At 40.3% G+C, this 27,697-nt stretch overlaps 1 protein-coding gene across 1 annotated transcript in view; it reads right to left on the bottom strand.

Moving 5' to 3' along the window:
• The window catches only part of cpx (synaptic transmission protein complexin), a 326,307-nt gene extending 308,655 nt beyond the window's left edge, over positions 1-17,652 (bottom strand). The window contains exon 1 of the mRNA XM_033350043.2: positions 17,301-17,652. The gene's annotated coding sequence lies outside the window, so the exon portion shown is untranslated. The remainder of the gene's footprint in view (positions 1-17,300) is intronic.
• Between the last annotated feature and the right edge of the window lie 10,045 nt (positions 17,653-27,697).

The following is a 27,697-nucleotide window of genomic DNA, read 5'->3' on the forward strand; positions in this document are numbered from 1 at the left end:
TCATGGAGGAACAGTTTTACAAAATTTAAGTTCAATGTGCTGTCAATCAATTTTATATTGCTAATCTCTTGCTTTTCTATTTGAATTTACTAGCGTATATGTATAGATATTTTCAATACTTTCGTGAACATTTCAGGGATATTTATCGTCGTAAATGTTATTCGAATTCGTTGAAACTCGTGCTTTTACGAACACAATTAAAGAAGTAGAAAGAAAGCAAACAGAAGATTGGTTCATCCATCAAATGTTACAAAGAGCATCATTATGTTTCTGTGTCTTTAAATTCCCGATAAATACATCAACTTCCACGAACTGATTATTATTCATCGCTTTAGAGATTCGACAATGTTGGTGAAAATAGCCCCTGTCGTTCGAATTGTCCCGATCACGGCAGATATTTTTGTTTAGGGCAACATTTCAAGAGATTTAACAGTTTCACAATTTTAACGTAATAAAAGAGAGTTAGGAATCGTTGTCGGGCCAATTTCGTCGGTAAATCGGTGCGTATAAAAGAGAAACGTGATGAAATCCCGTGGAGAATACAATTCTGGAAATGGCGAGCCGGTGTGCCTTGAACGCTGGCGTGCCGCTCGTTTCAATTTGGATATATTTAGGAAACACGTTACCCCTGGCAATCCAATAAAAAACCGTGCTTAGGGTAAAAACAATGGTAGAACGGTACAGGTCGAGAATAATAAACATACGAGTATGTCGGATTTTCCCTAGCTTTTCGTCAGATTACTGTACTAAATACGTATTTTTTAAGACAATCTCTTCGTATGATCGACGCTCTCTACGCTCGAAAGGATACGACAAATACGACGCAGAGGAAATACTTTGAACGTGTAAAGCTTCCTCTGTGGATTGTAACCGTTTCAAAGAGTAGAAAATTGGTAGGTAAATATCGAGCAACGGATCCGACACGCGTGATCGAAGAAATTTCCATTTTCTTTGATTCGATCCTGTCGCTGTGAAAGATTTCCCATTTGTTCCATAAATCGTGCTTCGAAATTCAGGAATTCGCTTCGTATCGACCGATCATAACGACACGTGATCCGCTTTGAACTCTCTCTCTCTCTCTCTCTCATTCTCTCTTTTTCTCTCTGCCTCTTTGGAATGCTAGGCGAATGGTACACGGATAATTGCAAGTATTGGTTCGGACAAAATCAAAAGTCAAAGGTCCCATGATACCTTTGGAATATCTCTTCAATTAAATCTCGATGAGAAACTTTCTTCCTTCTCTTGCAAAAATTGGGTTAAAAAATCGAGTTTTCCTTTTTAATTTTCTTAAAACGTTAGATGCGTAGAATGATGTTAACGCGACTTATCAAAATTCAAACTGCTGACGATGTTACAGTGATGAAGCTCGCAGAGGGAAAATGTTATCTTAAAAATTCCCTTGCGTATTTCCTGGAACTGTTTTCTGACTTTGCTGTCATGAAATTTTCAGGACTACACATTCAATCTTCTTCATATTTTGAACGAATATCCTTTGTATCGTAATTTTATCACTTTTTAGAGGCTTGTTAGAGGTTTCTAAAGACATTTCTTTAAAAGATCCTTCTCTTTTTCACATTGCTGACATCTGTACGATCATTAAAGTTTTCCAGAAATCCTGCGCTACGTTTCAGATAATAGACTGCAGCTTCAAAAGAATATTTTATTTCAAACATGCCAGCCCCTGCCGAGACTGACAGCCACCAACTGATGTTCCAAGAATAGAAGTTCCATATACAATGAATAGCTCCTTTACTTTGCAAGATCTTTCTTAAAAGAAAAAAAGAAAAATTGGAAAGTAAAGCTAACTGTCGCATAAATATCGTCCGAAAAAATCTATACTTTTTATTCTGTCATTATTCACGAAGCAATTGTCCAAATTTGTAAGTCTGTGTAAGTAGCCTGTGCTTTTCAATCAAATGCTGCAAATTATTAAAAAAAATACCATTCGTATGAAAAGAACAAAAATGAAAGATGAAAAATTTGTTTCTCAAAACTGGCAGAAAGAAAAATCTGAAAGGAAAAACGAGAGTTCTCCGCTAAAGAGGAGATGCTGCGATCGATAAAGACTCTAATACAGGAAGAGCAATTCCGCGGCAATCTACAACGATCGAGGCGACTATCGCGCAAGATATTGGCAAAAAATAGGCTCCGTGTAGTAACAATATTCGACGGTTGATGAGCTCATCAGAAGCAAAGTTTATTAGTTGGCAATAAGAACAATATAGATAGAGCCCATGGCCGTTTTCGTTCAAACTCCCTGAGGAAGATTCTTAATCGAAGTCTAAGAGAAAGAAACCGGCTCGCTCGCTACCGGCTACTTGACGCGAAATAATTGGCCCACTTTCTCGTACTTTTTTATTCTTCTGTAATAATAGGCAATGATAGCGGCTTTCAATCGAAAATGTGAAAATTCCCAATGGGAAGCGAATAATATTTTCACGAAGAATAATTTGCCTTTTAAGAGAAGAGATCGGATTTCATCCTCCCAACCCGAGGGAGATCCGCAACGAATTCTTACTCTACTCGATTCAGTAGGTTCCGTGTAATTAATTAAAAATATCTCACCGCAGTTGAGATATTAGCCCCGCAGCTATTTTGTCTAAAAGAACCGCTGTAAAAACCACTGCTTTATTTATATTCCAAATTTAATTAACCAAATTTTTCAACACGCAAAAGAGGGGAAAGAATAAAACGTTCGTGCTTCTTCGAGGATCGCCGAGCAAAGTCTGCTTAGTAATTTCAGAAATGTCCGATGCTATGTAATATATCAAATCGGACTGAAAGAGAAATATTGCGGTGGCAACAAACACGAGGAAGCAACAAACAAGTTGAACAGTCGTGAATAATCGTCGTACGAAGGGAGGCCAACGTGTAATCAGACCGTAAAATTCAATCTCTGTGCTTAATTTTCTAAACTGTACGTTTTCTATCCTGCACACAGCGCAGTTCGTGCAATTGGTCAAATATTTCCAATATTCAAATTAATATCTTTTTATATTCTTTTTTTATATTCTCGCATTTGGTAGCTCGTGTTCGAAACATATTGAAATAAATTTGGAACGTTCCGAAGGAAAACTAAAGACGCATAATTATTTGTAATTACGAGATCGACGCGTCAAAAAGTAAGTACGTGGAAATGGAAAGAGATTATTGAAATCTGCTTCTTCGCGCGGTGACATTGCGAAAAAGGTACAATGTTCTGTGAATATAGCACGGCAATTTAAGGGAACTCTATCAAAAAATAAAAGACAATCGAAGATACGATTATTTTCGACTACGATTTACCGTTCAATTTATACGCAACGACAATATTGGGAAGACGTTTGATCAATTTCGTAGATCGCTATATTTGCGTACCATCCTACACGAACAGAATAATTCCGGTGAGCGTAGTAAATCGCTATGCGGTATATGGTCGCGCGACGCTAGTGAATCATCGAGGAAGATACGGCATCGTTCGATGCCATATTTTGATACGAAGAGGCGGCACGTTACCGCCACTCAAACTACCAAGACAAAGCTGGAGCGGGCGCGGGACGAAGATACAGACAGTCAGAAAACGCGAGCGTGTGCTGCCGTGGAAAAGGATGAGAGAGCAGAGGAAATATTTTAGATGGTTGAATAGAGATGGTGTTACGAGAGACTGGAAACGAAGCACGCAGAGACGACAGAGATAGAGGAGGATCGAGGAAACTAAACTAGAAAAGAAGGTAAAGAAAATTGAAAGGGAGGATGAACGTGAGAAAGGATAAAGAAAAATGTAATGGTAAAGGATGTGAGAATGAGCGCTTCGCAAGTAACCACGTCCAAGAGGTTCTCAAAGGGTGACCGCGAGTTCGAGTATATTATGCAACGACAACCTAGTCCAAGTCGGTGGAAAGACGTATTTTGTTCTGGGTCAAGCACAGCGGGACAAGGTGTAACACAGTCAGCTGCTTTCTGCTTTGCTACCAACGACTCGTGACATCTAGATTTAGTTTCCTATGCTCGTGAGATACTGTAATGACTCTGTATCCCGCTAAGGCTGCAATTTAATCCTTACACGGACGTGGCCATATTTCTTGCAACCACTTTCCCGTGTCTTTTAACCGCACACGTGATTTTTCAACGTGAATTTCCTGCAAAGTGTAAAAAATATAGCTACGAGCCAACAGTCCGGCCGCACGTGAGATATACTTGGTTTCGATGTTGGTTCGTAGTTGGCTTCGACGCATAATCTATCCTTTCGTGACGAATCAATTGGCAAAACATCTAACCTGTTTAGCCAGCTGTATGTTTGACAAACGCTATTCAACAGCACCTCTAGCCGTTAATAAATCCTGAATAATTTTACATACACGTAGAGTTATTCGTTTCATTATTCAACAAGCTAACGCATAAAGGATTTTATTTTCCGCAAAATGCAAATTTATCGCATTCAGATAAATGTCAACCTTATTCGACTGTTCGCTTTATCGTTACGCAATATAAAATATTCAACTTTCGTAACAACGATAATCCAGTCTCCGCTCGACGATGATTAATATCGAAATATACACTGGAAAAATTTAACACGCGCGAAATGACTATAGTACGAGAATAGAACCAACAATGAGAGTACAGTAGAAACAAACAAACTACTAAATATGTATCGTCTATTTTTCTAATTGGAAGGATGCGGAGACGTCTGTGCGTCGTAGGAAGGAAAACAGATAAGGATTTCATCAGAGAGCGCGCAGATTCATTGTGCAACGAAGACAATCCATCCTCCTACATATGCAGCTATCTATATGCACCGGTAGTATGCATCTTAAGTATGTGCAACTAGGCATCCGGCGGATTAATCCAACTGGTAATTTGTCGTTCTGCGAATGAGCTTCGACTCCGAAACTCACGCGGATGCACACGCTACATCTGCACAGACACCTGCGTATATTTCCTACTTCGAGGCACAAGTTCGTCTCCGTATTTACGATTCAACAGAGAACAGGACGGGCGTTGCAAGACTAGCATCTCGCCGTACAACATGCACCGTTCATTCTAAATTCTGTTACGTGCGAAGTCAGGCAGATTCTATGACTCGAAATATGTGGAAAATCGAGAATAACGGGAACGCGTTAGAGGCTTCATTTTCGAGGAAAATCCAGCTTGCAAATTCATCGAATATACGTGTATTTAATTAATTCTCGATTGGACAACGATGGACGATAGGTAGCGGATTATTCTACGTGCGAAAATAAGTTTCTTCGGATAGAATTTTTTCGTTTGTACAGTGACTATAGTTAGATAGTACAGAATAATACCATTAAACTGGAAAGCTTGCGATATTAACCGTATCAGTTGCCTGGTACGCGCAGGCTTTACAACGACGCGGTATAATAATTTATCGTAAAATAAACGTCTGAACTTAAACATACTGGTGGGCTCGGGTTCCAAGAAAAATAGCCGCCAACTAGAATATGTATGGTCAGATCTAGCTACAACGCCTGCAACGACAAAAAAAAAAAAGAAAGGCAGAAGGTCTGGTGAAAAATAACGCCATTTGCAACCTCAAAGATGTCTCGGACGGATCTTCTAGCCGTACATCACGCACCGTTACCCATACGAGGTACGGCATCATGATTTATTCGAGTCGCGGTAAGGAAAGTTTTAAAGTGGCTCAACATTCGCGTAATATATCGGTCAGGAACTACACGGAGGGATAAAACTTAAGAAGGAACGATTCTCGTGGTTAACACCGCGGATCTTCCATTCTAAGAACATTTGCATTTTGAAGAGGACAAGGGCTGTTGAATATTCGGAAACAATAACCACGGTAATTCAATGATACGTAACGTATCAATACGGTTAATGCATGCAAATGGCCGGTGCAATATATTATATTAAAGTTGGTAATGTAATATAATTTTGTTACTCTCATTACGCCGCCATAATGGATATAGAAAGTACGGGTAATTTAATTACTTTAGCATGACGGCCACGCACCATTGTAAAATTTTAGTTTACGGTTTCACCGGAAATTCAACGCACGCCGGACTATTGCAAAAAGGATAAAACCTCCCCTCGTCGACTTATTACCGAAATGTTCCATCTAGCGGGGCTGTAGCTTCCGGCCGCAGAAATTACGAAGTCAAATGGCCCACCGCCATGCGGCACGAAAGTTTTTCTTTTTCTCATTCCCGCACGCCCTCTGAATGAGACATAAATTACTCGTGTAATAGGATTTTGAATCGCGGTCGATGTTAATCCTTGATTTATAATGTAGGTCGGCAGCCGAAGATTTAGCATGACATTGATGATAACTAGCTGACAGCATCCGCCAATGTGTATCGTGCGATAAATTATTATTATTATGCTCGTTGATCCCTCCTAATTTTTTAGGGAAGGGGGGGGGGGAAGGTGTATTTATTAAAACGTCCGATTCGTTGCTTCTCGTAATTGGAACGTTCTGAATTTCATCTCTTTGCCCAACATTTACGCGCCAACGTTAAACGAAACACGGCGTATTTTTTAGCTTAGCAAGAGGTTCTCGCGAAAAATAAATTAACACGATTTCGAACGTTATCAATTATAACAGACGCACGTTAATAACGTTCATCGCATATAACGGACATCGCGTCTCGATCTAGGTCAACCGAAATATTTTGCTAGCTGTTTCCGTTATTGAAACAGCGAATGTTAAATCATAATTCATACGGTTACATTGTTTCGCCAATGTAGAGACGCGAAACCACTTCCCAACGACTGAATATCGCTATTCAGCGATATTTCCAGCGGAGCTATTGCCTTAACGTTTTCGTCTCCTCTGCGGGTATCTTGTTGCCGTTTTCGATCGACCTAGATTACATTTACCGAATTAGCGATATAGGTCGAGTGAATTATATCCGTTCGTTTAAGCAGTTATTTCTGTCGAAAGTCTATCTTTCCAGTCGTGCTGGCAGCATCCCTTTTACAGCCGTTAAAAACAGACACCGGGCTAAATTTAACCGGGTCAAGGAATGGGACTAATCTTCGAAACTGTTACCATTAGGAATTTTTATTTTATTTTACCGTACCATACGCAAATCTTTCGGCGATTATATCGCTCATAAGCGTCTGGATACTTTGGAATTGTAGCAACATTACGCGAATTCTACGAAAGGCTACAAATTAGCTATTAATTACTAATTTATGTTTATCAGCAGACTGCAAATTTAAATTAATTATTAACAGACGTAACAGTGAAACGTTTTATTATTTACCGTTCGTGATACTACGTACATTCCTGTACATGAGGATTAGGGCATCTTCTGGTGTAATGTAAAATACGACGAATGGTTTAAATAATGAAAGGAACAATTAGACGGCCATAAGTTTGCGTTCGTGTAAAATAACGATAGAAGAATTTCTAGAAATTATTTTTACGAATTACAAGAGAGGCATAACTTCCATTTGCGATTCTAAGCTCATACAAATACATCACATAAGAATATTCCGATTATTTATGATGACACTATAACGTTTTAATATTTTGTATCGGAAATCTTCCTAACATCGAATATACGTAATTTATAACAAATTTCTTCTTCTTTGATACGACTGATAATTGACATAGGACAGAATTTAACGAATGATATTATAGACGTTTAATACGCACCAGTCTACCACCACCATACCATATAGTTAATTGCCATAAATGTATTATAAATAGCTGTACTAATTACGAAGAATAAAACCATCCCAGTTCGATTCGATCGTATTTTTCTACTTAAATTACATCGCGTCAGAAGTGAGCAGGTGTCTGAATACTTTGGGGCAGCGATTAAACGAGACGCGATTGTTAAAAATGGTCGACAAAGGGAGACACGGTTCGTAGAATTGGGGAGAGAAGAAAAGGGCGAAAGAACACGGTCAATCGGCGAGCGATATCGCGAAAGGTCACGGCTTTTCTTGACAAATGACGTCCTTGCACCGTCACCGATGGACTCGAAGTGGTATCTCGGTGGTCTGTAGGACAACCGAAGTACATTATGAAAGCATTTGTAGCTTTCCACTGGCGTTGCTCCCGAGAATTGTATCGACCACGGGGTTTGCCGCGTAGACACGTGAATATACCCGAGTTTCGACCAGTCGAAATGCATCTTGGAATCCTGCCCGAACTTCTCCGTTGTTTCCTCCCGAGATTTTGCACGCCTTATCGGATACGCTCGTTCGAATTTTAGAATTGTATTTTCTCTTGGATATCTGACCGACAAACCATACCGGCAAAAGGGGATAAATAATTGAGCGACTTTCCAGGGAAGAAAACCTTTCCTCGTTGCACGAAATAGTATGTTGGTGAAAATATTCCGTGCACTATCTGTCAATGTGATATTATCTTTTTCTTTGACAAATCGCACGTATGTTTCAAAGGTAGTACAGTTTAAAGGAGGTCAGCGGGAAAACGAAAAACTATTTTGCAAATTTAGTTTTCACTTCGTACACTCTAAACAGCCAATAATCTTCTGTAAGAGATATTAATCAGTTGAGAAATAGACAGGAAAAGATCGTAGAATTAAATGGACGATACGCAGACACGGAGAAAAAGAGAGGAAAATATTTTCCAGGAATTTTTCAACCACTTTAATACTTACAACGGGAACGAAACGTTCTCACTTTTCTGAAGATTTTCACAATGCTTGTGTCTACGAGACATTACACGACTGACGATTAGCGTGTAGCTTGTCAGGTGTTTATCATTAAGCAACGTCCTACACTTTCACACGTGTGTCCCAGAGGGAATTGTTTAAAGGCAAATACAATACGCGCTTAAGAACCCACGTGGAATATCGCTTTTTTTTCCACGATAAAGCTTACCTACTGGTAACTAAAATATGAGAATATGACACAAAATCGATATACCTTCCATTGGAATAACATCAAGATATTCCATCTACGAAGCAAAAAGATTGGCCGGTTAATATCGGACAACAACGATGACCTAATTTCTAAAGATTAATAGGCTTACGGACGGAGTTCGACCTTTGCTCCTTTACGAGATTAAAAGCAAATAGACAAATATGGACAGATCGATCGCCGGCTGCCTCTTCCAGCCATCCCGAATCTGCCTTTTATTTTTAAGCTCGAAGCCTTTCATAAAATATACTCTGGCCGTATCATCTAGATTGATATAAAAAGAAAAAGAGACGGAGAAAGTAAATCAAAGGATAAACTAGATATTTTACGATGGGTACGATATCAAACGTGTACCATGTCGTTCTTAAAGAGGCTTGTCAATAATCTGAACATTCCATTAATTCGTTTCTACATCCACGAAACCATTATTTTTCCCACCAACTTTAAATACTTAAATATCAGTGCTTGCATTAACGTAACAAATTCTATTAATTTCGAGAAACTTTCTATTAATCTCCTATCCGTAATTTAGCAGCAAAAGTATTTACGGATAAAGAGCTTGTCTCTTTAAACGATAATTCTATTATCATTCTATTATTCTATTCGAAATTTCGCGATTGAAAAACAGAATTAGCTACATTTTTAACACAGATTTCAACTGTGAATTATGTAATTCATTTCAAATTCTACCGGTGACATTTACACCACAGTACTGTTGCGACATATAGTTTATCAATTTTCTTCGAAATTCTTGCAAATAATTTTCACAATTCTCCGTTTTCAATTCTCAAGTCGTAATCCTGCGCCAGTACAAAATTACGATAATTTCTTTAATAATCTGCATGGATTATCGCGCTGAATACGAGGCCAGCCAGTGTTCTGATATTTATTGGAGCGTACCTTATCATTTTGGGGAAGAGAAATTTTATCGTTCCGATCGGGGACGATTACGAGGTGGTGATACACAGCCGAATTCAATACAAGTGAAATTGTACGCGAAACTTTCCGTGAATTACACGGCGACAAGGGGTTTAATCTTTCGCGTGGGACCAATCGCGTTATCGAGATATAAGCATAATCGAGCTGACGGCGGTGTACACGAGGCGATAGCCGATATACGAGGCAACGGATAGCACAGGCTATATTCGAAACTGATAATCGTTGACGATATGCCGTGGCCGATCGATAATCAAGGGGCTTGGCTGGAAAACGATTCATCGTGTCTGTGCAATCGCGACCACACAACGAAATTATCTAGAATGACGGGACACGCGTTATGCATCTTCTGCGAAATTATCTATAGAATGACGGAACGCGCGTAACGTACCGTCTACGTGATGCAGTAGCGCACAGTTTGGCGAAAGAAAAAAGAAGAAAAGAAGAAAAAGCAGGAATTAGGACGACGGATGCCGTCTCTCGGTGCGTTGTCATTTCAAAAGGGAGGCGAGATATAGAACGAGGAAAGGCCGAAAGAGACATACGCGAGGAACAAAAGGAGCACGATGCCAAGGATAACAGCCGGCAACGAATGCTGAAACTGCATGAGAAAAACAGTGTGTGGAGTTTGTACCTTAAAATCGACGACCGGATGCACTGGTTCCTCTGTTTGCATTCCGCCGGAACTATTGTGCTCCAGGCAAATGTACGAATGCCGAGTAAAAATTTAATTCTATTCTTTGCCAAAATACATTTCGCGCAGAAGGGGCACGCTGGTTACGGGGTTCTAGGACACCGCGGTTTTGTTCCTAGTTTTCGTGAAAATTAGTAGATTGCGGATTCGCATAAAATACAGTGACGTGCATGTGATAGGTTTTTCGCTTTATATTATAATATTTAAAAAAGTTCGAAGTAATGTTATATAATTAGGTAAGAACTGTTTATTTTGTAACATTGTTTAGTTAAAATCCTTTCGGATATCGTTTTTGGAATAGAAAACGAGCAATCTACTTGGCTGGAATCTTTCGATCAATCTATTAGCTCGACGATGACATTCTATATTCTTCCAAAACGAACAACTTGAAACTACAACAGCTAATATTTATTCAACAATTCGATAGCAGTAAAATTCTTGCCCTTTTTTCTTTGTACCTGCCTATTTCTCGAGACTTATTTCGAATCGTCTGAAAGACTGTCCTGATTGTAGGACCTCACGCCCATATCTCAACATCTGACAGCAGCTCCAGAGTTTCTCACAATGGACGAGCTAACGAGAATTCGGTTAAACGTTCTCGGTCTTCTTTCTTATCCTGTTCATTCGATTAAATAGATGTACCTATCGAGATCCTAATTCTAACTACAAAGTTCTGTGTATAAGGTAAAAGGTAATAGTTTCCTAACAAGATGCTATGCTTTAAAGGTCTTCGAAAAGCTACAGAGTAAACAATACAATCAAGCGTTTAACAGCAAAGTGACGTAATTGATACTGAACCGTTGAAAAACAAGGTGATTATAACACCATGTACACAGAGTAATGAACAAAAGGTGGCTTAAAATAGGAATTGAAGCTCGAAGGATAAAGATCGACTTAAAACGCGCGAACACGTTACAACATAATCGAAGTGGTTTGATCAAATGGATTAAACTATTTGTTCATTGTATTTCGCGATCAAAAGGCCAAAAGAATGGTATGAGCAGAGATTTACGGAATAGTATTTGATGAACAAATAAAGCGATATAGCGCATGAGCACGTCAGAAAATAGAAATTGTTAAAACAATGGATTTTTCTGCAAATTCAGATTTGTATGAACACGTCTAAAGATATGTGTAAATACAGATATTTGTTACACGCTCCAAATATCATAACGAGAAGTTTGTTTTAGCAATTTTGTATACCTCTATACTTTGTATTTTTTTTTTTTTTTCGAAAATCTATTCTAAAATTTAGTACACCAAGATTTTTATACATCGACCAACAAATATGAAATAACTATAAATAAAATCCACTAGACTTTGAGGATTAAATAATCAATCAAACGATTTTCTTCTAATTTTTGTTACACAGCTGCCGCGATAATCGTCGTAATTTTAATAAATAGCGAATGAGTTAATAAAAATATATTAACACGGAGAAAAGCACAATGTGTTTGTTCATGTTGTGTTAAATGGGCTTATCCATACGTCTCATTCTTTTCGTCTGATCATTAAAGAATTTCGATTCGTTCAAGTTCAAAACATTCGCCACTGCAATCGAATTCGATCGATGTCGAGGTAAGTTACGAATCTTGTAATATACGTTTGGAGCCTCCGTTTGTTTCCAGCTCGGTTCCGCCCTTTTTCCTTCATCTAACGCTCCAGGCCGGCGCACCACGACCTACCCTTAGTTCGCCTAAGTCTGACGCCGGTCGAATTATCATCGCGACCTCTCAAAGCCTTTCCAAAATTACTTACGAACTCATGGGCCCGTAAGTCCAGACTGCTCGAAATTAGTTTCCACGAAAGCTCTCTGGCATTAGGTATGTACGCTTTCCAATTCGTTAAGAGGGAACTGTCGCCCCCTCTTTAGCCTTACTCGACAACTCGTCCTTCAGACCGCCACTTTCTCTTATTCACCGGTCTGTCTCCATCCCTCTACACCCTCTAAATCACCCTCACTTAGAAAAAAATATCACTGCTAAATTTGCTTAATGGTAACGCGGTTAGTACTTCTTTCAACAGAAACACACCGTTTCGAGGGTTCGCTTTTAGCGAGTGGATAAACAGTATAATTCGAGCCAATGGCCTGTAATTTATCTTTGTATGCGATATCGCCTTTCCAACCCTCGCTACGTTATTATAATCGTTTTTATGCCTCGAATAGAAACGAATTGTTCCGCTTAACGAGCTTCCCGTACTTCATTGTTCGAACGTTCGTTGATTTATTTTACGTTATTCCCTTCGTACATTTTCAACATTTCAGCGTTTCGCCGAACATGATTCAGTACAATCCGATATTCGATTATCGGTCGATCAGGTTAGATTTTTCGGCGCAAGGATTAGTAGTATCGGTCGGTGTTTGGTCAGCCAAGAAAGTGGGTGGGTCGTCCATTACGCTACCCGGTGACCGGGTTAAGAGGACATCGCGTCGTTTAAAGAATCATCCCATCGACAAAGCAATTTGACTATCGGATAATCATTCGTTGTAGAAAATATGACAGTGCCTTCCTATTTCGAACGATCTTCCGAATACTAAAGCGATCGACTGTCCGTGTCTATTATTGGGTCACCGTATTTCACGCAAACCCTACTGCCATTCTCGAGCTTTTGGAATTCAATCTTCCTCCTATTTTAACAAACGAAACAGGTTTGAAATATTTGAAGGAAACGTCCAGCATACCAATAACCGTTTTTTCATATTTTCCTTAAGCTTGAAATATTCGTTAACGTTAGAAAGATACAATTGAATCGATAAAGACGAAGAGAACACGAGGTTCTATATGTACGTGCGTATAGAACTGGATGCAAGTATTTCAGAAGTAAATGGGAAAATTGTCCAACGTTCTTTAACTCTTTCGCTGAAGCTGTATTGGCAAATTTATGAATTGTTAAAATTGATAATTTTACCGAGGATACATAAATCATTATGTATTTCCTATTTTAATATCTACCACATGAAGAGTACGTATTAACCAATAGGTAAATAATTATATGCAAAATCCACACGAATCGGCTTCCTTTTTTACTTCTCAAATATACTTATTGCAGCACCCCGAGATTTTAATCCACGTTGAAAGAGTGAAATCCTCAGATATTGAAAGAACTCGAGCAATATTCTCGACGATACAGATAAGATACACATAAATCGTAAACGTTCGAGTCACTATCGAGAGAGCTAATCGCGACATTATTTCTGATCAACGCCAAGATTCCGGTCGGATATTCGTTGAAATCCCAAAGCACTCCGGAGAACGTAATAAGTCTCAGACTGGACTATCTGAAATCAGCTTCTCCTTGACGCAAAATGTAAATTACGACCGGTAAGATAGCATTCGAACGAAACGGTGAAATAGAAAGAAAGTCAGTTTACACGCGATTTATAGGGTCGAATCGGGGTCGATTTAACGACGCCTCGACGGCGAAGCAACGGCGCCAGAGTAGCGAGCTATCGATTCGGTTCGATTGCCGAAAAATGGTAATGCGGTCGGGCAGAACGCCGAGGAGACGTTACTCCCCAGGAAGGACGTCTCAATTTCGATGCTACGTGCCGTAGGAATGCGGAAAGAGGCCACTCTATGCGAACAGACAGAATTTTCTTAGGGCCGTGAGAAAGAGCTCCGACGCGTGTGAACTTAAATTTCACAGTCAAAAGAACGGAAAAATCCCTACCTGATAGAGGGAAAATCTAACTCCTCGTTCACGGGTATTTTCTTCCTCGACAAACTATACTTGCGCGATCTAAACAAGCTATCGTGTCGTAATAAATGAAATAAATGAAATAATTAGGCGCTTCAAGCATCTGGTAATAATCGGAAAATAATTTGCAATTTATCTGAAGGACGAGTGGTTCAGAAGCCACACTGATCGATGCTCACTGCAACCGCTGATCTTTTTTCATCAATTGCCTCATTTATTTCAACACATACAAGCTCCTACCTTGTTTTAGATTTTTATCCGACCTATCTCACTGTCTTATTTATAGGTTACTCCGTATGTCCTCTTTCTTTTTATTCGTTTAGAGTTTCTCGCGTCTATAAATAAATAAGAATAAAAAAGAAGAAGACACGACGTGACAAAAACTGTTCCTTTTTATCTCACAAGTTATCATCATTTGTTTCATCTTCTTGCAAAGAATGAATTTATAGAAGTACGTCGTTTGTTCTTTGAGAATCGAATATTAATCGTGTACTTGTGTAATGAAACTGAGAAATTGACGAGAAGCGAACGTTTCATTATACGTTCGACCTTTTTCCAATATCGAATTATTCTTACTCTTCAAGTCGTGAGAAATTATTTTTTCGCGTGAGTCGGGATAAATAACGTCCGGAGATAAGAAATCATTTTCTCGCGTGAATCTGTGTAAATCCGGAATCTTTGAGCAACTGGCGAGAGATTTTTGAGAGAATTTTCTACCACGAGGATAGTATATACTACTTCGTCCGGGAGCTGACGTCTCGTGATTCATGAATCCACGGTCAGCCGGCTAAGAACAAGTCAACCATTGACGCTTTGGAATATGTTCGACGATCGTCAGGGGTAACAGACACACCACCGACAGACGTCTGTGATTCATTGCACCGGAGTTAAGCCTATTCGCATAATCAGACAGCAGCGTATCACCTCTGTCATTAATTACGAGGCCGTGCAACGTACATTTATCAAGTTAAATGGTTGGAGAACCTGCAGAGATTGGGTAGGCAGACACAGAGTTGGCAAATGGTTGTGACAACGACGAATCGAACCTTCCGACCGACTAACAAGTATAAAGTAAAGTTGGTAATAACACCGCTTGACAAAAGGAAATTAATTTTCGAGGTAAGCTAACTTCTTGAAGTTGAGAAATGTCTGCTAAAGAAATTTCGAATTCACGTTACGCTACGAAGGAGAGGGTTCGACGATCGCCAACCAACAAATGGATTTGCGAATAATTCGCACGGCAAGTTTCGAGCCTTAAATATCACTTGAACTTGGTAAATTCGAATCTACATATTGAAAACTTTGGTGGAGACGCTGGAAACCTCCCTCGATTGCTGTACCTTCGGAAGATTATATTTTCTTAGGAATTTCACGCGGTACGAGATAATCGCAATGCCGCTTAATATCCTACGACGAAACGAATAAACGAAGGAACTTGAATAATTAGTTTCGAAGACTTTTTGCTTGTACCATCCCACTTATGCGTCCATTTATGCTCCCATTTGTATAAGTATAGAAAAAGGAACAAAAGATCTCCGATCTTCCTTCGTCGTTTCCTTGCGGTGGCGGGCAGTATGAAAGTTAAAAATTCATACTTGTGCACGAGTACAAATACATTACATTAATAGTAACTTCGTACTGAACGTTTTCTTACTACGTTAATTCCGAAGAATTTAATCGTTCTTGTCAAATAAATCTGTTTTCAATGGTTGAAATACTTTTCTGTGTCGCTTATCCCTACAACTTTCTTTCGTTCATCGTTGTATCTCTCTAACGTTCCAAAACGAACTCTTGGCATCTTTTCGCCCATTCATTTGCCTTTCTATTTCTCAAAGCTAACAAGAATAGCGAAAGTTCATTCGCGCTACTGAAAGGCACGTAAATATCGAAGGCAGATGGTTGCTGAATTAGACATCGATCCAAATGGATTATCCTCGAGAACACGCTCGTTTCGGAGCAACGAACGATGCGCTCTCGATACACCTTCAACGTACCATCAAGCCGCATACATCACAGAAATGGTTCCCTTTTAACTGCCACTCAATTTAAGACCCTCCGAAGCTACATTTCCCTAATGGAACCCCGGTTTACCCAATACGGAGAATGATAACGCTACGTTAACATAACATTCCGGTTGCCCGGAATGCAATTTCCACCGTTTCGCTTGCGAAAACATCACGGTAAAATTCGTACGCAAATATTGCAACGGAGCGTATCTTTCCGCATATCGGCCGGAGAGAACAGGGGAGAAAAAAATGTTACTGCTCGAATTGTTTACGTTCAATTTCATTTAGAAGTTTGTTTACGGATCGGAGATGCGCGTGCGGAATTTCCCATGGTTCGTTAGCAACGCGAAATTCGTCGAAGCGAAATACACGGCAAGAGGTTAAAGGCAGTACGGTGCGGGGTACGTGCGACGAAGGGAGCGATAACGACGTGGCGGAGGTTTCCGCGGGGAAATCGCGCGGAGACTTTGACGACGGGTGCACCGTGCACACGGCCACCAGAGAAGGTGGAAAGCCACGAACGTCGGCGACTTAGCGTTCAAGATCGATGGAGGAGACCTGCAGCGGCCTAACCCTTGCGTTTTATCGAGCTGTGGCACCGGAACTGGTGCCTCTCGCGGCCACGAAAAACAGAGGCAGATAGACGAAAACAGAGAGGAAAATACGCCGACGAGAGACGACAACGTACTTGGGTACGCGCGATGCATCGTGAACTTAGCTGCAACTCGACTCGACGCGGCTTCGTGTTCAAAATATTTCGATTCCTCCCGCGGATTTCTTCCAGCAGGTTTCGTCCGTCGAAATTCTTACAGATATCGCAGCTCGATCGTCTAACACGATAAAGAAGAACAAACATGGCCATATTTCCGATAACGCCAAACAACCTCGCGTGTATTGTTGTATCAACAAGGACAAGTAGACCGTATAAATAACACGTCTTTCTACGGAACGTGTGGAAAAACGTGTCGACGACAACAAGGGAGGAGCGAGAGACTACGTAGCATACAGAGACCGCGTATTAAATAACGGAAAAGCGAGAGTTACGGTGATCACCGGTGTATACAACGATGCGTGAATTACATCGGATAAAATGGGATATTAATGTGACTGACCTTTTTTGTTGTTGATCGGAGACGATGATTGACGGTGGACGAAGTCGATGTACAACCGGAGGGCTGGCTCGAAAAACAGAGTGTACGAAGAGGCAACCGGCGAGGACGACGACAACGTCCGTACGAGTCTCACGTTTAGACTACGTGCGTCTCTCCGGTCGTCGGTGGCGGTGACAGTGGCGGTGGTGGTGGCGATAGTGGCGGCGGCGGCGTCGGCGTCGACGGCGTCGAGTGGCGGTGGTGGTGGTAGTTGCTTTCTGTCCTCCAAGCGGGAAAAAGAAGGGAGGAGAGGAAGAGAGAGACGAGGAAAGACCGATGTGATCGAAGTCTCGTGGCAAACGGTCGTAGACTGAGTGAACCCGAGTTCCGACTGAGCGGCTGAGTTGCTGTGGCGGCGACGGTGGCGCCACGCCGCGGAGGGTTACCCGAATTACCATCGATCCATCGAAAATGGTATGAGGTAAGCTAGGGAACGAGCGCAAAGAGGAGAGAAAAGACGAGAGACAGAGAAAGCTACACCGACAGAGGGTCGAAGAGGGTGCACGACCAACGGAACCCTATCGCCAGGGGTTCGAGAGGAAAAGGGAGAAGGAGGGCGACGAGTCGAGTCGAGAAGAGGGCGGGGCGTACGCGTACCACACGTTTCTATCTCTATGTTCTATACCTATTGCCTTTCCCTTCTTTCCTCCTCCTTGTTTTCCTTCTTTCTCCTTTCACCCCTCGCGTGCCTCACTCTTTCCTTATCCCTTATTTACCACCCCTTCTTTCGCTTTATACGCGAGTGTCACCCGGTATTCCTGCACTTCTATATTCTCCTTCACCTTAATATGTGCTTCCTGTACTCCTTGGATCTCTCGCGTGCCTGTTCGATTAATTTCCTACTCTTTCTTACGGTGAGATGCCTCCTTTTTTTGCTTCTCATCGAATTCTCTAACCCATTGGCATACTGATTTCGTTATATACACTATGTATATAGAGTGGCGGATGATGATCTATTATGAAATAGAAAGACATGGTAATTTTATGAAATGGATTCATATTTAACGAGGGCGATGAATAAATGTAATACACGTACAATTTCACAGAATAGACGACTATTATCAGTGTGGTAAAATATTGCTAATACACAAGTTAATTCAATTCGTATGTAGTGTATCAGTTTTGAACTTTCTTCTGTCTGTCACTGTGTGTCTGATACTGGAATTTCGTTCAAACTTGGATTCAGACGATTCAAAATTTAGGTAAGTTCTTTAAGTCTGCAGTTCTCGTTCAAGGTTGTGCTATTTATGAAAAGGAAACATTTAGAAAATAATGGCAATTAAAAGACACCTAGCAGAACTATGCATGGGAATGGGATGATTATTTTTCTCTATTATAGATCTTTTTCTTATCGATTCTAATCGATCTTGATCGATTAATCTCTTAAACTCTTTTCTACGCTTTTGCGATATGTCAAAATGGTAAGATTTCCCTTTCTAGTCGTCGAATTCTTTAATTGTACTTAAGTTATCGCGTCTTACCCTCTGTCGCTTGGTTACTGCTCCATTTTCCGTTAGATTCGTTTTTCTCTCTTTTCGATCGTCGTACCTTGATACGATCGCTTCGTCGCTATTTGGAGCTTCTTCGATTTCTTCGCAAACAAGTGCACCGCAGCGTCGAAACTATCGCTAGAGAGAACTTTGCTCGTACGAAACTGCAAAAATGGAGAAATATAGGTCGTGGAATGATGAGAATTTAGACAGCTCTTTGCATCTTGCCTTGCCACGGTCAAGATGAGAAATTGTTCTGTCACTGTTATCGTATACGTGTCATTCTTAAGGCGGCACGTAAATCGTTCGACGAAAATATAGCGATGGCCATTTCCGCTATAAGTTCATCCGAATATCGCAGTTACATACGCATGCATCTCGTGAATCGATAAAAGAAGCACACCGGCTCTGGTTATTTCGTTCATCTGGCTCGATACCTAATGCGGAGACATGCTTCGTTTGCAGTTCGCACGATCGAAGTTTCTGGTACGCAGCGACAATAAAAGATATTCACATATATCGCCTTGGGATCCATTAAGTAAACGCAACTTCTCTATGAGCTGTCGTATACATGCAAACATTTTTAGCCGAGTGCGCTCTGTGGAAAAATGTAAATCCAGGTCAACGTTATTCTGAATAGGAGACTGACAGAGAAACGAAAACATATATAGAAGTTAGCGCAATATCTTTTTAAGGTAAGCTTTCGAGTTTGCTCGTTGTTTGCATCGTACAGAAACACGCGAATCATATCGACGTACAAAATGAAATACGCACACATCCGCACCTTTCGCCGCCTTCTTTTGAAAGGTACGCGAATAATTATCGTTGCACAATTTTTAATCCGAATACCGTGGCTCGTCAACTTTATAGAACGCGGGTATCTTTCCGAGACTAGCTTTCGAGTCTGGTTATTGTTTCTATCGTACAGAAACGCATAGACAATATCGATGTACGAAACGGAATAAGCAAAACATCAAACGCCTTTCACCTGCCCTTAAAAACCACGCGAATAATTATCATCGTATAATTTTTAACACGAATAACGTGGGTCACCGACTTAATAAAAACGAACAGATGCATATTGTGTACGTATATATCGACGAGTGGAAACCGTCGCGACATTATCGTTAAAATTTTACGACATAGCAGAATAGCTGCTTAGTATGGAACGCATTGGATGTATCGAGGTAATGGCGTGACATACATAGTGCAGCTTTATCTCGCTTCGTTGTCGGACGAATCCGACGGGTGATCCGACGATAAATCGATGGCTTTCAAAGGTGAGCCAAACACGGTGCTTGGAAACGGAAATTCATCAGCGAGTACAAGCACGGAAAAGATATTCGCTGGAGATGGCGAGTGCAACAAGTCAAAAGTATCAGACAAGTTGAGATTATTACGGGCTAGTTGCTTCGCGTGATACGTTCCACCGTATTAATTACAATCACGGCAGAGCAAATTGGTCTGCGAGCTAGTCCACCGAGGCAAATAGTCGCTCGAAGCTGAGGTGACCGCAGTAAAATTGAACGTGTCAGTAACAGCGTAAACAACTGGATAGGCAAACGTCGGATGCATCTTGGAAGCGGCAGAAATCCTTACGCGAGACCATGAAACGAGGACCGCTTCGTGACAGGGAAGCCGGAAATTACGTAATTTCCTTACATTCTGCCAGGAGTTGAACGCTTTATACGAGACGCGCCGTCGACGCTTTGGAATATCGAATTTCTAATCGAATCAATAATTACGAAATATCGCGTAGAGGAAAGCACTGAAAACGCTTCTTCCCTGAACGCCGTCGTCGTACAACGTTTTCCTCTCTTTTCCATTTCGAAGCTTTGTCCTTTGTAAGGAAAAAGGAAACCCTTAGCTGTGAGAAATGGAATGATATCGCGACAAGCTGACTATATACGATATTTTTATATAACGGATGTTCTTAGTCTTATCTTTTAAAGCAACAACGTTTCCTTTGAATTTTTCCCTTTAATCACTTGCAACCGTGTTACACATTCTTTCTTTGTATTTCCTTGTAACATCAAAGTGAATTAAAAAATATGATCTACGAATCGTCCATCGTCTAGCTAGGAGAATGAAAAAGAAGCAAAGTGAATATCACGTTGGTATGTGCGTATGGATTCTCGGTGTTCCTCGGATGCCCGCCAGACTTTGGTTCCAGGAGATGCTACTGTAGAATCACGTCCTGAGACTGGCGAAGTGCAAATCCATGTTAGTGGTATAATGCTCCACTATAAGTCTCGGAATTATGTGAACCGTGATAAGCATGCCGAAAAGCGGGAAAACACGATTATCTTTCGGGCATTCAACGTTGGATTATGTCATTGTGTTTATACTTTTCATGTCGACTATTGCTAATAAACCCGAATTGAACTGTCACTAGAGATAAGAGAACGGGAGATAAGAGTCGGTATTGTCAACTGGCACTTGGTATAAAGCGTGACAAACACAAGCTGGGTAAAAAATTTAGAATCTCTGCGCGGAAAATATTCTTCTAATTTGTTATTAACATTGCAACCACGTTCCTCTGATATCCATCTAAATACATATATTGCCCATAGATGATTAGAATTGAATAGACGTGGTAACGATAAATTAATGATAATCATATTTAATCGTAGATTATAACATGTAACCGTATTTCAATTTGAATAAAAATCAACGCTGATTTTGTCAAAAACCTCTGCCGGTTTCTAATAAATTGCGAAAACAAAATACTTGGAACTCGACGTTTTGTTTGGTAGTTCTAGTTTTTTATTTGAAATCGATGTTACGGATATCAACAATGATTTGAACAATCCAGATATCGCGGGTCACGAGATAAAATGAAATTTTTCTTTCATCTATATTTTCCCTCCATTTCCGGCGTATTTTGATATTCGTATTATTAGATCTTCCATCGTATTTGTTCTATTTGTGTATTCGTTTCGTTAATGATTCCATAAAGCAAATTTCGGAATTTCCTGTCTAAAGTTTCCGCGATAATGTTTAAATAGCAGGATTATTGGCGTCAATATATAATTGTTAATCTATTACTTTCCGCAACTCCTGCAAATAGCTTTCAAGTTTGAATCGTTACCTTGCATGGATACGTATTTCTAATCGATTAATCACTTCCCGGCAAATCTGGGTTAATTATCGCGTTTCCTAATATTTATGACGCGAATCGACGAAATAGATTCAATAAATAATACTTTTGTTAATCCATCCAGTTATATACATCTAGCGTTTAAACTGTCTAGCAACAAATTCACACGGAAATAAGGCTGAAGAGCAGGGGTCTAAACGTAGCAAATTGATTAGTACTCGAAGATTGACGGCAATAAAACCGCGATCAAGCGAAATTATACATTTTCAGAACGCAATTCGATGTACATGTGTGTGCTAAAGATATCCCCTTTAAACATAGTTCAAAGTGAGCGGTAATTTATTGATCCACGCGTCGTGTTCAATCCGCTTTCAGAGATTAAGCAAAGGTTCATGTAACAAAGAGGTTAACGGCGTTCTCTTTATGTTGAATTTCCTATTTTCCAGTTATCCCGTAGCCGACGTTTCCCGTACTCAGGAACATTGTTATTCTTTAGCTGAAAGGTTGCAAAAGGTTGAGAAATCGACAGCCAAGAGGGACACACAATCGGCGCGCTAGGAATTTCGCACCTGGTGACAGGGTGAGCGCTTGTGAGCACACACGTCAAGCAGTTTCGACGTTCTTACGAGCATCGACGACGGTGTGCAAACGGACGTAAGTAAATTGTAAACACCCTTTGACTATCAAGTGTAAGGAACGAAATTCAACTCCTCGTCGAATCTAACTGTGCAAGAGCCTGTAAGGTGGGCGCAACGCGTCGGGCAAGCATGCCCGTCAACCTGGAAAATTACATGGCTTTCGCTCGCATTTAATTCATTAACGATTTGCCCGCTACGTTGTTTCACATTCAACTAACGAGCACACCGAATTTTCTTCCACTCTGCTCGGGAGGAGTAGAAAACGTGCAAGTGTCGCGTCCAAGTGTGTTTGTCCTTTAAATATTGCCGAGCAAACGAAGATCAAGTTAGAAAAAAGAAAGAAGCAGTTGTTTGAATGGAAGACAGCTTTTAACTTAACACTGCAACTACCGACACGCAGATAATGTGTACCTGAGCATACGTACGAGCATTATACTGGTATAATAATATCTTGTTTCTCTCGCGATTTAATTCGCAACAGAATATTTAGCACAACGGGACACTGTTTCTATGAATTTCTTTTGTTGCGTGATTTAGTAGTATAATCTGTTTTGCGTCTTTTTATTAAACGTTAAAAGAATCAATGCAAAAATATACTTCTTCCCTATTGAGCGGAATAAGAGCTGAACGAATTAAAATAGAAAGTTACTTGTCATCGAGTAATATCGAATTCAGAAGACCGACAAAAGTATCCTCTTATTTTCTTCGTGCAATAGATAAACGATCGGGAATAAATTTATACGTCTAATGGAAAAATTAAATATCTAAATAAAGATGTGAAACGATATTCCCATTTGAATATCATCGCTAACTTTATCAGAAGCATCGGCTCGCTTTCGGTACTTACGGAAACAACAAAATTCGACGTATAGTTGCAACGTTAATCGCGTTAATATCCGACAGTATATTACTTAAATAGTACCGGTGGGAATTAAAAGATGGACGAGCAATGAGGACGGAAGGATGAAATTTCAAAGTTTCGTCAAAAATGCGGACGGCTACGTGGTCCGATCTAATACACTTCCTCGATGAAAAATTGCTTCGAATGAAAGCAATAACCACATTCCTTGCCGCGTGGTGGTTTAATAAAAGGCACGTTAGACTATACCGAAAGGCATCGACCGCGAATATTAGATTTCAGTGTTCGCGTTTACGCAGGTACGGTGAGGACATTAATGGCAGTCGTGGCGGTCGAGTGTGTGCGCGAGTGGCTTAATTAAACTTTAATTGCTTCAATGCATCTGCGATCGCATTTCTCAACTGCGAACTGTGACGTATCGCTATGAAATAAACTTGTTGATCGCAACGACTTTCCAAACAATTCGGACCGCCGTCGTTCGTCATAAAGTGCTCCGGTTAGAAGGACGGACGGCAGTTTAATTGCGACGAGGGTAAGCCTCGTTGCAAAGTATCAGAAATTCCCCCGGGCCAATCCTATTTAGCTTATGAAAATATTCATTTTAGACAGGGCACAAAACGTGTTCGGAATACGTTTCAGTCTCGCGCGCTCGTCCCCCGCTTCTTTTTATCGTTCAACTTCGCGCCTTTTTAATTAGTATTTTCATAAGCGCATCGTCGATGAAAAAGCTTTGCAAAAGTAATTTGAAATATTCTCAATGCTCGAAGTTTCAATTCGAACCATTTGCGAGGTCTAATTGCTATAATATAATAATTCGAGTGCACGGCGAGTGTGGTCACGGCGACCTCCGTCAGATGAATGGATAACTGAAGAGAATGGAGTTGATAAGTGAGAAATCTGTAAGTCTGCCGTGAGTTTTCGTTTTTCCGCCACGATTCGATCATCGAAGCTTGCGCATCGTTTCAAATAATTGAATATTCTTAATTAATCCTATGGCAAATATCACATTCCCTTTGCCTTCAATTTCACAAATATCTTAGTCTCGCATTTTAGGATTTTTATTACACGCGCTACTCGCCTTTGCCAGCTTCTATGCCATTAAATATATCGTTTATTTATGCGAATGATAATTCCGTGGTAAATATCACACATTCCCTTTGCGTTTCAATTCAAGAATATCTTGTTCTCATGCTTCACGATCTTCATTTCACTTGTTACATGCGCTTTACTCCAGTCTCGAGGCACAAGGTTATTATTGCCATAAATGGAAGACAAAAAGCGAAAGAGCAGAATGTTGCTCATTTACAGCACTCATTTGCGCTTTTACAAAATACCCGCCGTTTCAATTTCCATTAACAAACGCGACAGAAACGATATTGCTGTCTCGATGCTCGCATCAAGGATGCGAAGCGGAGAATAGATGAGAGATAAAGTATGGTGGTAATTGCTTTTCGTATTGCAATAAAAGTGCAGGCGAACCTATCTATTATACGAGCAAGCATCTGATATCGTTTGTTCCTGAGGATACGATGCTCGCTCGCGAGACGATGCTCGTTCGTCAGTATGTCATTTTCTCCTGATTTACACTTCTCCGTAGAATGATCTCGCTCCTACCGAAAAGCGAATAAATTGGCTACGAAGCGAACGAAAAGAGACGTGTTATAAAGTGGACATTTACTTTACAAGGTTGTCAGGTAGAATGTAAACGCAAAATGAAACTAGGAGCGCAAAATCGTGGATAGATACGATATCTCGCGTATGTACAAGGTGACGTAAGATCGTGACGAAACGAAACGGTGACTGGCAGAAAAGGTTAATGCTCCGAAGCGAAAATCGACGATTTGAATCGACATCAAAATAAGTTAGAGAAAGTAGCAGAAAAAAATTCACGTTTCAACGTGCGACATAGCCTGTGCGTTGATCGGTATCGCTTCGAGCGATCTGTTATGCGTACAGCTATTAACATACAGGTCGAATTAAAAAGTGGAAAAATTACAAAGTTGCGATGCCTATCGGAATCACGTTAGAACGACCGATCCGCAACGTTGACAGGAAGGTCAATGTTATTTTTTTCAATTCTGACCATTTCCGTCAACTTGGAGAAATATTGTTGTAACAAACATTGTTGCTGTTGCTGTATACACGCAAATGTAAAGCTGCTACCTCATCGAGGCAACAACGAGCAACTTTCTGTCGGTGTTCCACATTTTTCATGAAAATGTTGCTGGCTGTTGTCCAATGTTCCTCCATGTTCCTTCGGGTTCCTGTTGCTGGTAACTTGCTGCTTATTGCTAGTTTTCATTGGATCAAAAAACAAATATGGCCAGATGACAGCAACATATACTGAGAGAAACAAACGTATCTTCGATGTATGCTTGTTGCTAGGAACAAATGTCGTTTTGAAATCCGAACAAAACCAAATTATTTCTTTGCTTTGGTCACTTCGAGGTGGACGAAATGTTTCTGCGAGTCGATATTTGTTGGATGCTATTTGGAACATGCCGCAACGACAGGCAAGGAAAAGTGCTTCGTTGTTGATTCAGCGAAGACGCAGCTTTAAGGAGACACAAGTATAATCGCTGACTGGTTACTTCCTCGACTCGTCGATTTGCGTCGAGTGAGAGGAAACTCTCGAATCCACCAAGGTCGATCATCTTCGCATCTTTGTAGTAAATCACCTCATTCCTTGTGCCCGATTTTTACGACGACGAGGACGGAAAAGCCACGGCAAACGGCCGCGCAATTGACGAATCGATTGTGAAATGGCGCGAATGAATGAGAAATTCGCGTTCACTGTTCAATGATCCGCAAACAGCGGGGTTCGTTTCTTCGACTTAATTCTAATTATGAAGCGAAGTTTCGACAACTGGAAATAGCGGTTCCAACGAGCAATTTCCAAACTAAGATAAGATTTTCGTTACGTACGAACTGCCAAAGTACATATATATACCAGACATAAGTATTAAGATATCTACTTGTTACATTTAAAAAAAATCTTATTCTCTTTAATATTCTATGTTTTAAGATATGCACATATGATATAACTAGAAAACAAAGACCGTAAAAAACACTCAATTTGCATTAACTATCGGCTAAAGTTTCGTTCATTTTTAGTATTGACGATTATGAGGAATAAAAGTATTGCAGTTATCGACAATTCTTGCGTTAAAATACCTTTTGCCAAATCTAATTATACTAAATATATTTGACTTTCAGATGAGAAGGTATCGCCTTTTAAAAATTAACCAAGTCACAATATTCCATTGTATAAAAGATCACAGAAAATAAAATAGTTCCAGTCGTTTCTCGTGTCACTTTGTCTGTGTAATATTTTCTGCGTGATTAAAGATACTAATTACTAAGTAAAAATACTAATAATAAAATTGAAAGTACTATTTCAATTCAAGTCGGATAATATTATCACAAAGCGCGTTTTTAGCTTCTTTGATAAGTCAAATAATATATAAAATTCGACAAGCATATTCGATAAGTAGATTTATGTAAATGACTCTAGTCAAAAGCAATGAACCATGGTCAGAATCGGTAGTGTAGAGTATATCGTGCCGCACGAGTGGCGAGTCTTATCGAATATACCAAATATGTTAAATAATCATCATCATGCATCGTGTTACATAGGTAACACCGTAACCACGGTATTATCGCGATTCGCCAGGGAGACTAGCGCGAACGCTTGGAGCATTACGACATGCTATTTCATCGCGGTACTCTCTTCTCTCGGGACGATGCCAGAACGTCTGAGAATGGAATCTCCGCGGCGACGACGAGGTAAATTGCTGATCTCACGATGCGAATGTCATTATTGTCAGTCACGACATCTCGCCATGTCATCGCGCGTATTAATTAATTCGAATCGGCAGGTGTCATTATCAATCGAAAATCGAGAGTCTGCGAGTGAGAAACCGACCAGCGCGCTTCGGGAGAAAGTCGACCCCTGTCGCTTTCCCTACCACTGATTTTGATTTTGATCGGGTGATCGTACGCGAAACTTTCGCCGTCGTACGAAATTTCTTTGACATCCGCTATTTTTTTCTTTTCTTCTCTTCGCCTCGAAGAGAACCGGAACCGTAAACACTGGTCGACGAAATATCATTCAGTATTTTTTCAACATATCGTTTGATACATTTTATACTTGTACTGAATATTTTGTAATTCGTATACAGGTATATTTTCAGATTCGTTTCAGAACCTCATTAATAGATACGTGCTAGTTAGATCTCGTCGTAGTGCTAATGGAAGTTCAAACTTTCAAA

The sequence above is a fragment of the Bombus vancouverensis genome, chromosome 15, assembly GCF_051014615.1.
Source record: "Bombus vancouverensis nearcticus chromosome 15, iyBomVanc1_principal, whole genome shotgun sequence".
NCBI lineage: Eukaryota > Metazoa > Arthropoda > Insecta > Hymenoptera > Apidae > Bombus > Bombus vancouverensis.